At 42.4% G+C, this 14,140-nt stretch overlaps 1 protein-coding gene across 1 annotated transcript in view; it reads right to left on the bottom strand.

Moving 5' to 3' along the window:
* The window catches only part of LOC132877956 (tripartite motif-containing protein 16-like), a 471,908-nt gene that overhangs the window by 110,135 nt on the left and 347,633 nt on the right, over positions 1 to 14,140 (bottom strand). The gene's annotated exons all lie outside the window — the stretch shown is intronic.

Here is a 14,140-nt window from a genome sequence, read left to right as displayed (position 1 = left end):
TGTGGTTGCCAACAGTGTTAAGAGATGGGCATTACTTGGCGACTTATTGAGCCCAGAGAGCAGGGACATAACCTTGAAACACCTCTGCCCAACCCGCTGGTCCTCCCGCTACGATGCGCTTGTTGCGTTAAAGTACAGATATGGAGACGTCATTAAAGCTCTCACTTACAAGCGAGAAAACGAATGAACGAGATGAGGCAGATGCACTTAAACAGACCATTACTAAATTTCAGTTCATATTTTTAATCAGCCTTCAGACAAAGATTTTGGAGTGCACTAATGCCATCTCAAAGTTACTGCAGGAGAAGACCATTGATCTCCTCAAAGCGTCTGCATTATTGCAGAATGCTGTACGAACTCTTCAGGAGTACAGGGACAGTTACGTACTTTACCTCATGAAAAAATGACCATCTTTGTTTTTGTAACATTTCAGTTAAAGCCCATTCCTGACAATACCTATATACTGCGTTTTGCGCAAATTGCAGTTCTTCTGCAGATTCTGCTCGTACTATAGTATCAGCATACAATAAAACACACAGTTTTAAGAAAATGTCTACATCATTGTCACTTAAATGAGTCCAGACACACTGGTATGGAATGAAGCACAAAATATTTCCACACAAGCACAAAATATTTCCACGTGTACACATTTTTTTTACAAGCACAAAACATTTCTACAGGCACAGATAGTAAAGTCAGCAAATTCATTCCATACAATTTCCTCAAATTCAAGGACCACACCGGCGGCATTTACCTACTGCTACTGCTGGATATGTTATCAGTAAATGACCATAGCACTTGTAGCTCCAGCCTAGCATAGGTCATTGAATCAGATTGCACTACTTGATTTGGACACATGGAGGGACTATTTTCAGATGTGGCAGCACATTTCTGTGATTACTAAACCGGAATGAGAATATAGTTCCATGTCATATCAGCCTAGAAAATAGCCACATTTCCTTCTCTCCTCTTTCTATTGGTCTTAGTACACTTTGCAACTATGGAAGAGTTAAGTTTTAATTAGGAAAAATATCATAATTCTTAGTCACTTTTGAGCAAGATGCTGATAGGCGAGATGCTAATGGTCTAATCTGATTCCATGACCTATGCTAGGCTGGAGTTAAAACTTCTACACTCAGACTCAGAGAACAGCTGGATGAACTGGAGAAAGCTCAATTGTTTAATTTGAGTGGAGGTGGAAAATTAGTATATTTCCCCACATAGTGGCTGTATCCCTTTAAGCAGTTGAAATACCAGTCTGAAAAGCATTGCGTCCAAGCACATGTTTATTGTAGCCTACAGTAAAATTACAGCTGACTCTAGTTCAGAATGCAGATATCAGGGCTAACTGAAGTAGGTTTCATTCTTTAAGACACATTCAACACCATGCAATATCTGGATAAAGCCTAGTGATGTCATGGTGACTGTAGGACACTTAATACAATATTAAATGTGGGATAAACTATCAGTAATGACAAGCTAAACTTCTATTATAGATAAGCCATTTTCTTCGAAGCCAAACACAGCCTAACCCTAACCCTACCACAAAACCAGCCAAAAGGGATAATGTACAAAGAAAAAAAAGGAAAAAAAAATTTAATCACAAGCCTTTGGAGCCTGCTGACTACGCCAGATGTAATATGGTGAACACGTTTGGTTCACTAAAAGTTCCCCACAAGATTTCAAAAGGATCCACAGAGGCGAGTAATGTAAAGAAAAGAAAATTTATGTTTATTTTTACAATAAATAGAAAAGAAAACAAATCAGAGGCTGACTGGGCAGCAATACAGTGCCGATGGCTCAATAACACACAGTAGGCCTCACTATCACACAAAACCAGGTAAACCCCCCCAACCTTGTTCAGTCTATAGTGAAGACACAGCACCCACATATGGCAACCTCACAGCAAGCACAGTACATTTGAGGTGACTTGTAATACACATAATAAACCACAGTAAATCAAACATGCATTTTACGCACACAGAAATACACCATGAGAACTCAAGTGGACCCTTGATGTAGGCTAAAATGAGCGGATGGTAGTGGGCACAGTATAATAATCCCAGAGCCTAGGCCTTATACAACAACAACAAAAAAATCAAAATAAACTTGGCCACAAAACCAAGACAATGTTTAAAACCTATGGCTTGGAGATATTAAACAGGAGGGGGAAAAGCGGCACAAACACCCCTAAGCACTGGCACCTCTGGAACAGACCAAAGACGCACATAAGCACAGAACCCCATTCACATTTTTACCGTAACCATTTCACATTTTTAAACAAGCACTGTTTCCCGTTCTTACTACTCCAGTAGCCTTTTAACAGCATATAAACACTTTTAATAAGTATCCATAAACATGAGTTTTTTGTAGTTAATCACCGTAGCATTTAACAAAGCGTGAGGAGGCTGGGGACAGTAAAAGAATGGTAGCTACCTGGCACGCTGGAGTCCTATGTGCTACTCCTTTGATGGCGTAGTGAGTATACCTGGCCAAACACGCGAACACCTCCCCTGTTTTCAAATGTAGACGTCCCAGTTTTATCAATTAGTATTTGTAATACCATATAGTCGCTTCACGTTTTTTTAACAGTGCATCTCTTATTATAAACTACTTATAAATTATTACCATGACATTCAACAAAAGAGCGACAAATCAACACACCATAAATATGTTAAACAATCACTACCTGGTCCGCCGACTCGTTGTTTATTACTTCCTCGGTAGCATGATGAGTTACTGTTCAACACGGAACCGTGAGCACGGGTGATGTGCCGTGTGTGTGTACGCTCTAGCTTAATGGTAGCCTCGTTGCGGTAAATGCCAGTTGAGCTACCAACTGTGACGCAGCGACCCAGAATAAGTGACACAGATAGTCGCACAGCAGTGCGGATGGTTAAGCTTCGTTTTTTTTTTTTGTTTGTTAGCCTTAAGCTACAAACGCAGCAACTCCCCTTACGCTCTGCGCAAAAAACAGCTTGAACTGTTTCTCCCCATAGACATATAAACATAGACGCCGCATTGAGCCTGGTGGCCCCGTTGCTGGGATACGTCAGAGTGTCCGCCATATTGGATGTGGCAAATCTTCCCCGTAAACCAATGCAAGTAAATGGACTGAACTTCATAAAGCCCCTTTCTACAATAATATTTAACTCGATGCCTTTTATTCACCCATTAAGACACACACGTATATATTTGGGAAACAAACAGGCATCAAAACAACATATATAACTTTTAATGTGATGGTTATAAATAGTGTGCGAAATACCCTGTACACTGCAAACTAGCGACAGATACGCGATAGATAGCTCAGGTAAGCTAATCAGTCAGCATACCGTAGCAAGCTACCAAAACCTGAGGCCACAATAACCAACCTACAAGACTGAATATGATAAATGATGGAAATAGTGGAAAAACTGGAAATAGTGAATGAAAATAAAAATTTACTGTTTTATTTATTGAGTCACCACGCAGACCTACTCTCACTGAATAAAGTGAGCTGAATGACGGCCAAACTGAGTTCGGCCAGGTTCTAACGTCATACCAAAACAAAATACATCACTGATTCCTTCACATTCAGAAAGGTTAAAAACATTCAGCATACGTTCAAAAACATTCATCATAGTGTGGCACTGTATTATCTAATTCTCACTGCTTATAACTCTACACCTACCCGGTGGAGATGAGCTGGGAAACTGAAGACTGAAGGAACAGCTCCCTCTCTGATCCTGACTGTCTGACCTGTTCTGTCAAAATCCTTCATATTAGCCACAAAGTCAGAAAAATCTGTTCGTAAAATTACGTTATAATGACCAAATACAATGAAAAGTATTTTTCCAGTCTCACCTGTGAAAGGTAATCCCATGTGATCTCGTTTGGACGGTAAACCTGTTGGTACAGTTAAACGCAGCACATGAATGAGGCATCTTTATTCTCTATTCTGTTAAGAAAGTCTTGTTCCATGATGTCGAGTATTGGAAGGTTAGGAGGAGGCAAACTCTCAGGATCAATGTTTTGTACAAGTTGTTTGACTGGTTGAGGAATTGCTTTGCATATTTTATTAAATTCAGCTTTTTTGCAGGTAATATTATGAATGGAGCAGAAGTTTTCATATAACAGCCAGTTGCCCTGATTATCCATAAGGTGAGATATTAACCAAATACCTTTATCCATCCAGTGTTGCAAAAAGAGAGATTTTCCATGACACAGAACATATCTATTATTCCAAATCGGTGTTTGGTGTGGTGTAAAGTTGTGGTTGTACATAAGTTTCCAGCATAACAGAACCTGCTTATGAAAGGACGCCAACTTGACTGGTAGTTTTTCTATTTTAAAATCACATTTAAGGACAAACTCAATACCTCCCATTTTTTCAAATAAACCTCTGGAAAGACAAAACGAAATATTATTTCTACCTAGCAGAAAAGATTTTAACCATTTTATTTTTAAGACAGCATTTAAACATTCAAAGTCAATTGCTTGTACGCCACCTTCTTTATATTCTTTTATAATTTCCGATTTTTTGATATTGTGAGCTCGTCTTGTGTTAACACTACTAGCAGATTTCTTTCTTCTGCCTTTCAGCACATTCATTTCAGTCTGTTAACAATGTTAAAATGACTCAAGTCAGTGTGGGTTTCCTCCTGGTTCTCCAGTGTTCTCCTACTTCTCAAAGACACATCTAATGACTGATTGAGGTGACTCAGGATCTCTGACCTCAAACATATTCATCTACCGACTTCATTTCCATCTCAACAATCTGTTTATGAGAAAGAATTCTTCATCGACCCAGAATAATGTTCTTGATAAATCATGATGTAAGGAATAAAAGAGGATGAGGCATGCTGCTCCAGGAAACTAATCTGCGATGAGGTGGTGGGATGTGGCCCAACACAAAGTGGATTAGTTTCCATTAACAGCACGTCATGAAGAGTTCAGGCTCTTGTGAAGGCTGGAGCGCTCATACTGAGTGAAATGGAGATTATGTAGAAAAAAAAGATCCACTTTTGTGATTTCTATTCGCAATAAACAATGCAAAATCAAAAAAATACGGTTTTCCTTCCTGACAGCTGCGTCCTCCACACTTTTAAAATGGCTCCAACATTCTTTAGGGATGAAGATCAGTTTAAAGATGTCACGAGGAAAAAGCTGTTCAAGTGAAACAATTGTAATTTATCAACAAGGCTGAAAGTTGTGCTTGAGGTGTCAGTAGGTGGAAAAGTCCAGAAAATTAAGATCCATTCTGTGAGTATTTCATGAAATTAATCCTAATCAGTGCAGCTACATGAGTTATATTTCTGCACTGAAGGGAGATGAAATGGTTAATAGAGGAGTGTTCATGATGGCTGTGTGTTTGTGCTCCTCCTCTCTCTCTCTCTCTTTCACACACAGAACCAGGAAGTAACTTGTCATTTCAGAGAAAACAAACTGATCTCTCTCTCTCTCTCTCTCTCTCTCTCTCGTTGTGATTTCAGGAAAATGGCCGAGGCCAGTATTTCAGTAGCTCAGGATCAGTTCATGTGTCCAGTGTGTCTGGATCTCCTGAAGGATGCGGTGACTATCTCCTGTGGTCACAGTTTCTGTAAGGTGTGTATTAATGGCTGCTGGGATCAGGAGGATCAGAAGGGCGTCTACAGCTGTCCTCAGTGCAGAGACACTTTCACGACAAGGCCTGTTCTACGCAGAAACAACATGCTGGATGAAGTGGTGGAGAAACTGAAGAAGACTAAAGTCCAGGCTGCTTCTCCTGCTCACTGTTACGCTGGACCTGGAGATGTGGAGTGTGATTTCTGCACCGGGAGAAAACACAAAGCCGTCAAGTCCTATCTGACGTGTTTGGCTTCTTATTGTGAAATTCATCTGAAACCTCATCTTGAATGTCCTGCTTTGAAAAAACACACAGTAATTGAAGCCTCAGCAAAACTCCAAGAGAAGATCTGCTCTGAACATGATGAAGTGCTGAAAATCTACTGTCGTACTGATCAAACCTGCATCTGTTATTTGTGTACGATGGATCATCACAAAGGTCACGACACCGTCACAGCCGCAGCAGAAAGAGCTGAGAAACAGGTGAGAACTAGAAATCTTTCCAGAATTAAATCATCTTAATTATAGTTTCCCATCTAGAAACAGGTGCTTTAGTCAGTGATATGATTTGAACTTTAATTTCAATGTGTGTATCAGGGCTTTACATTAACTTTTTTGCTCACCGGCCACTGTGGCTAGTGGTTTTCCCGAGTCACTAGCCATTCAGCCTTTTCACTAGCTACAATTTTGTTGCCAGGAAATTGCAGTTTTTTCTTCACCATGATGCGTTAAAGGCGTCGTGCGGTAATTTCAGCAATCTGGCTATATCATGTGTCAAAATGTCGGGTTTGGTGGGTTATTCAAGCCCCTCGGTTTCCCGCGATCTCAGTGTCACGATGCGCCCGCTACAAGCATTTAAAGTTGACGCGCACAGCCAAATTTAGGCAGCCAGCCGTTAACTAGGTCAACTTATGTGTGACGTCATACCAGTAACCTCCCTTGGGTGATGCTGGCCTGTCCCCATGTTTTCTCTATAGCGTGCGTTTACCAGAGTTGTTTACATTGCGGATTTATTCAGTTTGTGGATAGTTTTGAACACTCAAAACACTATGAAATGTATTAATATTCTGTGATACAAAATGCCTAATTGGTGTATTGTGTTTGGCTGTAACAACGAACACTGAACACTATTTGTGACTGTTGTTATCAATGGATCTGATTTCAAGGTCATGGCTAGGTATTGATAGAAAAAAATTACTTTTTTAAAAACACATTGTGGCAGTGGGGGCGTGGTCAAGCGCCGGTCTGTGACAGGAGGGCGGAGCCAGGGAAGGTGAGTGGCAGAATCATTACACCTGACGGTAATTAACCTGTGTTTTGTGTGTTTTCCCAGTAACCGCGCCCTATTTAAGGAGGCAGAGCAGAGAAGAGCTCATCCCGGGACAAGAACACAGTGTGTGTGTGTTTCACTATCAGATTAAAACTGGCGGTTATACTGAAAAGTCTGAGAATAAAAAGCCTGTTTCATCTGAAGCGTTGTCCTGCCGCCCTCTGTGCTCCACCCACACTTCAGAGAGCTCTACAGTGGTGCCAAAACCCGGGACAAGGTGGAGCACCAACCTCGCAGCCCCATGGAATCCTCCCCGTTCGCGGACCTGGTCCACGCCCTCGCCACGGCTCAGCAAAGTCAGCACCAGGCGCTCGTCACGCTCCGAAAGGAGCAAGAGCGGCGCTTCGAAGCCCTGGTGCTGGCCCAGCAGGAAGATCGCGAGGCGTTCCGGCATCTCCTCGCGTCGGCGGGGTCCACCAGCGCCCCGGCCGCGGGCCCGTCTTCCTTCACCGTGACCAAGATGGGCCAGCAGGACGACCCCGAGGCGTTTCTCACATTGTTTGAGCAGGTCGCCGAAGCCTCGGCGTGGCCGATGGAGCAGCGCGCGGCGCGTCTCCTCCCCCTCCTGACAGGAGAGGCGCAGCTGGCCGCGCTATAACTCCCCGCTGGCTGTCCTACGCGGACCTTCGCCGGGCCGTCCTCCAGCATCTTGGTCACGGTGAGGGGAGACGGGCCCGCGGCCGGGGCGCTGGTGGACCCCGCCGACGCGAGGAGATGCCGGAACGCCTCGCAATCTTCCTGCTGGGCCAGCACTAGGGCTTCGAAGCGCCGCTCTTGCTCCTTTCGGAGCGTGACGAGCGCCTGGTGCTGGCTTTGCTGAGTCGTGGCGAGGGCGTGGACCAGGTCCGCGAACGGGGAGGATTCCATGGGGCTGCGAGGTTGGTGCTCCACCTTGTCCCGGGTTTTGGCACCACTGTAGAGCTCTCTGAAGTGTGGCTGGAGCACAGAGGGCGGCAGGACAACATTTCAGATGCAAATAGGCTTTTTATTGCCAGACTTTTCAGTATAACCGCCAGTTTTAATCTGATAGCGAAATACACGCACTGTGTTCTTGTCCCGGGATGAGCTCTTCTCTGCTCTGCCTCCTTAAATAGGGCGCGGTTACTGGGAAAACACACAAAACACAGGTTAATTACCGTCAGGTGTAATGATTCTGCCACTCACCTTCCCTGGCTCCGCCCTCCTGTCACAGACCGGCGCTTGACCACGCCCCCGCTGCCACACATGTTTTAAGTGTTTCTATGTATCAATCATTAATTGTACAAAATGATTTTCATACATTTATGTATTTGTCATATCTTTCTTTGTCACATGAAGTGTTGTCTTGATAACACATGTGGCACATAATTTTAGCAAATGGATGACAGAAGATTAATTGAAAGATTTATGCCACAGAGCTGCCTTTAACTAATAATTATCACTTATTACTGACGATTGTACGTTTACTAAACAATACAATAGAAAGCTCAATACTCCCAGCCTATAAGATACTGAATATCAAGTTAAAATCAACCGCAATAAAAGGAAAATGATGAAAACTGGAATATCAAGGGGTCTACTGTATCAGAAGGCCCACTGCATTTCGCAAGCTGTCAAGTTGCTAGAATTCAATCTTTCTAACTATACTTTCACCCCCTACAGCTATCAGTATTACACATAATCATAGATTAATCACACAGCATTCTAATTCAAGTGAAAATGGTCTTTAAAAATACACACAAGCAGTGATTTAGTCAGAGAAACCAACCAAAACAAGTCTTCAAGTCGCCGGTCGTCTTCATTCTCGTCTTCGTTTCTGTCGTCGTCAGAACTGTCCTCATTTTCTTCTGAAGATGAGCGCTCAGGTTCAAATCTGTAAGGCTGGATACCACCAGGACATTCAGCTGTCAAAATCTCTACTTGTGGGCCTTTTTCTTCTTCTGTATCGGTAAAATCAAAGCTAATTTCCTCAGCATCGCTCCTATTTTCTGGTGTGTCCGTCATTGCAACTGCACCGAGTGGTTACTGGTATGACGTCACGCAGCTGTTCCACTGACCGAGAGGGGGCGCTGCGAACGCGGAAAATTTCAAGTGATGGGCATGATCAAATAAGGACCGATTACAACCGCGGGAAGCTTTTGAAAAATCGACGGTCAATTTATTTCGAATCTCGAAACCATTCTGGTGCAGAATAATGCGACTTTTATCGCCACTGCGTGATGCCTTTAAAGTTCGGAAGATCTAGATTTAATTATCAATGGCAGCGTATAATGTATCTCTACAGTAGCACTCAATACTCAGTGCTGTTAAGGTCGCTCCCTATATGAAAACATGCAACCAGTTGAGACAAAAATATAAACAGAGTATTCTGTTTATTGAACTCAAATTCAAGCCCCTTACAATATGAAATATCGTATAATATGAAAAATAGCATTCAGTACAACTGAACTGATTCTAATATTAAAAGTCCAATTCAAAACATTTATCACTGAAAAACATTTGATGTTTTGATATGCAAGTATTATGTGTATTATCAAGTATTATTATGTATATTATGTATTATCTATTAGAGACATTAAATGTCCTCATTACATTTATCATCAGATGAGTCTGAATGGTCCATGAAAAATGGTCTTCGTGACCTGAGGCTTCCAGCAGGCCATAAGTTGATAGCTGGGGCGAGATCAACTTCTTTCCAATCGCGTGAACGTTTCTAAACAGCAGCTCCATCCTCTCCAGCTCAGCCGACTTCATGACAGCCAGGGACTGAAAGCAATGCTGTCCTGTAGTGAACCAGCCGTCTTCGCCTGTTTTAATGTTAGAGTACCGATGTGTGCATTTGACTTTTCGTGGTCTGTTATAGTTTCGAGTTTAAAATTACTGGTGCCTGTCTTTGCCAGACTTTCTACAGTCTTCGCAGTACAGGGTATTTTCGGTTTTGCTATGAACTAGCCAATCTCACCCGAACTTCCATTTGTCATTGAACTGTCTTATCTTCCTATTAGCGTCTTGTTCATCTCCATGGCTGGAGCCAGCTATGAGGCCCCCGCGGTCTGGACCTCGGTCATTTTTAAGAGCTGAAAATACATTTGTACGCTAAATATTCAACTGGATAAAAAATAAAGAATAATATTAAAGCGTGTCCGTAAAAAGTGCATTGATAATTATGTTAAACGTTGATTCTGTCTTCTGTGTGTGTTTGGTGTTCACGGCTCTGAGACCAAGAACACAAATGCGAATGAGCGAGCGATTCGGCGGAGGAATGCAGTGCAGGAGACACGGGGTTTTCATGGGAACCATCAGCGCATTTTCATCAAGCTGTTCAGTTTACATTTTCAAAGCAACGCAGTTGTAGCCAGACGCACAGCTTGTGAACAGGCAAGGCAGGCAACTGTTTGGGGCCCCCTGGCCCAGGGGCCCCCCAGAGTCGGGGCCTGAGGGCTAATTTATTTTGTTTTTTATTGTTTTTATTGTTCTTTACCATTGTATTTTCACATTTGGAATTTAAAAAACTTTGGTTTCATACATTTTTCGTTGGTGTCAGATTATTTATAACATATTGGTGATGAACACTGGTCAGAAGGGCCCCCTGGAAATTTTTGCTTGGGGCCACAACAGACTCTAGAATCGCCTCTGGTTGTAGCCTGCCTTGTTTGTGATTTTTAAAAATAAATCATTCGATAATCCAAAGCAATAGAGTGGAAAGTTTCAACTTATGTTTGCCTTGGGTAACTTTGCCGAAAACATGGTGGTGTATACTGATATTTTTTTCCCAGAATTTTTTTTTTTTGTGTGTAGGTGTAACGGATGCCAGATTGTTAATGTATCTCAGTTCCATAGGCTACATGGTTAGGGGATCTTTTGTCCTCATTTCTTGGGCCAGATCAAACCATTAAACAAGCTTAAATTATTCTTACTCTTGCCACATACATGATTTTTTTTTTTTTCAAAACTGATGATATTCAGTTCAAACACCATTAAGAGTAATTTCAGGAATAGATCTCTTGTGTGGCGTGTAATTCACCCTCTCATTTAAATATGATGAACATTTTTCGGGGTGCGCTTTGCGCATCACGGACCTCGGTGATTTTAAAAAGCTGCTCCGGCCCTGCGCATCTCTGCCCCTTTTTCCCTGAGCAGCAGGGTTTGAAACTCCAGCTATATGCCGCCACATAGTGCGCTTGTCAGTCGTCAGCAACTTTGTTGCTTCGTTCATTAACCGCAGGTTACCGTATCATTGATTTTATCTGAGCCGTTCTAAACAATTCTAACATGTTGTGTCAGAATGTTTATGCAGGTGCTCATGGGAGTTGTAGGTGCGTAATATTACATTGTAATGCGTTTATTATATCAGATGCCTTCAGAGAAAACTACAATTAAAATCTATTGTCATACCACAGAATAAACCACCCGCCAAAGAGGCTAGTGAGACTAAAGTTATTACCCGCCAAAGCCCAATTTTACCCGCATTTGGCGGGTGGGCGGGTGCTAATGTAAAGCCCTGGTGTGTCTCAATCAGAAGGATTCTGTAAAAGCTGATTAAAATTGTCTGTGTTCGGGTGAACAGAGTGTTAAATTTATCTTCAGTGATGGTCGTAATCTGGTTCGGGGTGGGTTTCCTGATAACGTTGCCCTTCAGACCAAAAGAGAGAGTTGAGAGACTCTCTTAAGGAATGAATGTTGTCTCTGTACGTGCTTTTCCCGAACTCGCTCGTAAGAAGGAGTCTAAAGAGCAACAGCACGAAGAGCCTCTTTGTAGTTCGCGTCCCTGAAGGCAATCATATTGGACATAACTAACAGTGTCCAAGTTAACTAGCTATGTGTAAACATTAGCCGTGGACAAGACTATGGCAACTTGGTGGGCAAATCCACAGAAAGTCATTTGACTAATCAGACTGTGTAGCGATTGCAACGTTATCGCGAGCTCTAAAGCACAGACAACTTCACTGCAAGCTTTCTCTTGGAATAAAATGTTTATATCCCTCAATATGCTTCCGCAGGTCGGATGGGGAGTTTTTGTAGGCTGTGATGTGCTCCGTTTTAGGCAAACAAAGCAAACATTTAAAATGAAACGACTCTTTATTCCTTTCAGAAAACTGAACCATGGGTTCTAGCTATAGAACCGTGGGTGTGTGCATTCCCCAGAAGAACCGCCTCCTTCCATTCTGCCATCAACTGATCGTGTTAAATAATGCTGCGGAGAAATCATTGATCTTGATTTTATCCAGTCTATGGACGTGACGTGACCCTAGTGATTACTGATAGAAATGTAGTTGAGTAAAAAATACGATATTTGTCTTTCAAATGTAGTGAAATTCAAGTCATAAGTTTCCCCCAAAAAAATACTCAAGTAAAGTACAGATACTCAAAAAGTGTACTTCAGTACAGAACTCAAGTAAATGTACTTCGTTACTGTCCACCTCTGATAATTAACTCGATGTACTTGCAATGTAGAAGAAAACTAATTGAACACCACCAGCAGATTCAACCCCAGTTTCCCCCGCTGACTGTGAGAGTCCTTCAGAGCCGCATGCGCATTCTGTGGATTCGGCAGCGAGCGAGTCGCTCTTTGGTTTGAACGAGTGCTCCGGGTCTCTCGTAAATTCCGAGCAAACTAAAGGACGACTTGTGCCACGATGTTGTTCGGGAAAACCACGTTAGCTTGATGATGTATCTTAAGAGGTCATTTAAAACTCTCTTGGCCTTAAGAGGCTTTCGGGAAACCCAGCCCAGACCAGTTAGTGAACATTTCTCTCTCTCTCTCTCTCTCTCTCTCTCTCTCTCTCTCTCTCTCTCACACACACACACACACACACACACACACACAGAGTACATAACCTTCAGAGTGAAACATGAATGTACTTTGAACTGACATTAATATGGAACCAGTTCGCTCGTACTGTATAAAAAGCTGAATGTATTTTATTTGTCCTCAGAGTGAGTTAAAGGAGGAGCAGATGAAATCCCAGCAGAGAATCCAGGAGAAGCAGAAGAAGGTGCAGGAGCTGAAACAGGCTGTGAACACTATAAAGGTGAGCAGTGAGCAGAGACAGAGCTGCTCCTAGAAACACACACAACATGGACAACGAGTCATTTACAGTCCCAGTAAGAGAGGGAATGATAGATGAGCTTTAAATCTTGTGTGTGTGTGTGTGTGTGTGTGTGTGTGTGTGTGTGTGTGTGTGTGTCCTAACAGCTCAGTGCACAGACAGCAGTGGAGGACAGTGAGAGGATCTTTACTGAGCTGATCAGCTCCATGGAGAAAAAGCGCTGGGAGGTGACGGAGCTGATCAGAGATCAGGAGAAGGCTGAACTGAGTCGAGCTGAACGACTCCTGGAGCAACTGGAGCAGGAGATTGCTGATCTTCAGAGGAGAGTCACTGAGCTGGAGCAGCTTTCACACACACACGATCACATCCATTTCCTCCAGGTAACACTCACTGTCTGATCTACAGAGCCAGCTGTTCCTCACACACTCTCTAAAACACCTCTCATTAAGGGAACAATAAATGTCCCTGTCTGACATCACAAGTGGGTTTTACATTTCATTTGCTTTCTGTAGGTTTTAGCTTCTGGACGTCGCTCTCCTACATTTCAAAGACCATCATTTCACACATCCAGCGTCACTGTCCATCAACATCTCTCATTTGATGGAGTGAGGAATTCTCTCTCAGATCTGAAAAAGAGACTCGAGGAATTCTGTGAGGAGGAATTCAACAAAATCCCTCCACATGGTAAGAGGAGCTGTTCCTGCTGGAGAAACACAGTGATGTGTTATTTCTTAGCGATGCTCCTGCTTTCTTTTCTGCAGACACTTTATTCACCCGACACTTTGAACTAAAACACTGATTTAAAATGAATAAACTGACTGGATCACTTTCAACTCTTTCCATCTTTTACACAAACTCATGTTTCTATTTTTCTCTCCACAGCTGCAGCAGTTCAGATCATTTCAGGACCAGAACCACAGAGCAGAGAAGACTTTCTGAAATGTACATCTAACACACACACACACACACACACACACACACACACACACACACACACACGTCTAGGCCTGTTACGATAACAAATTTTGTTGGATGATATATTGTCTCAAATTATTGTGATAAACGATATTATTATTGACGTCTTTTCAAGACAATTTTATGCCACTAGTAAAATAATAATGATCATGCAAATACACCCTTTCATAGAACAGTAAACTTTTAATTCAGTCAACTTATTCAATTCAACAGTGGAACG

This window comes from Neoarius graeffei, chromosome 2, assembly GCF_027579695.1.
Source record: "Neoarius graeffei isolate fNeoGra1 chromosome 2, fNeoGra1.pri, whole genome shotgun sequence".
In the NCBI taxonomy this organism is placed as follows: domain Eukaryota; kingdom Metazoa; phylum Chordata; class Actinopteri; order Siluriformes; family Ariidae; genus Neoarius; species Neoarius graeffei.
The sequence above is the reverse complement of the archived record's forward strand: the minus strand, read 5'-3'. Positions and strand labels throughout refer to the sequence as shown.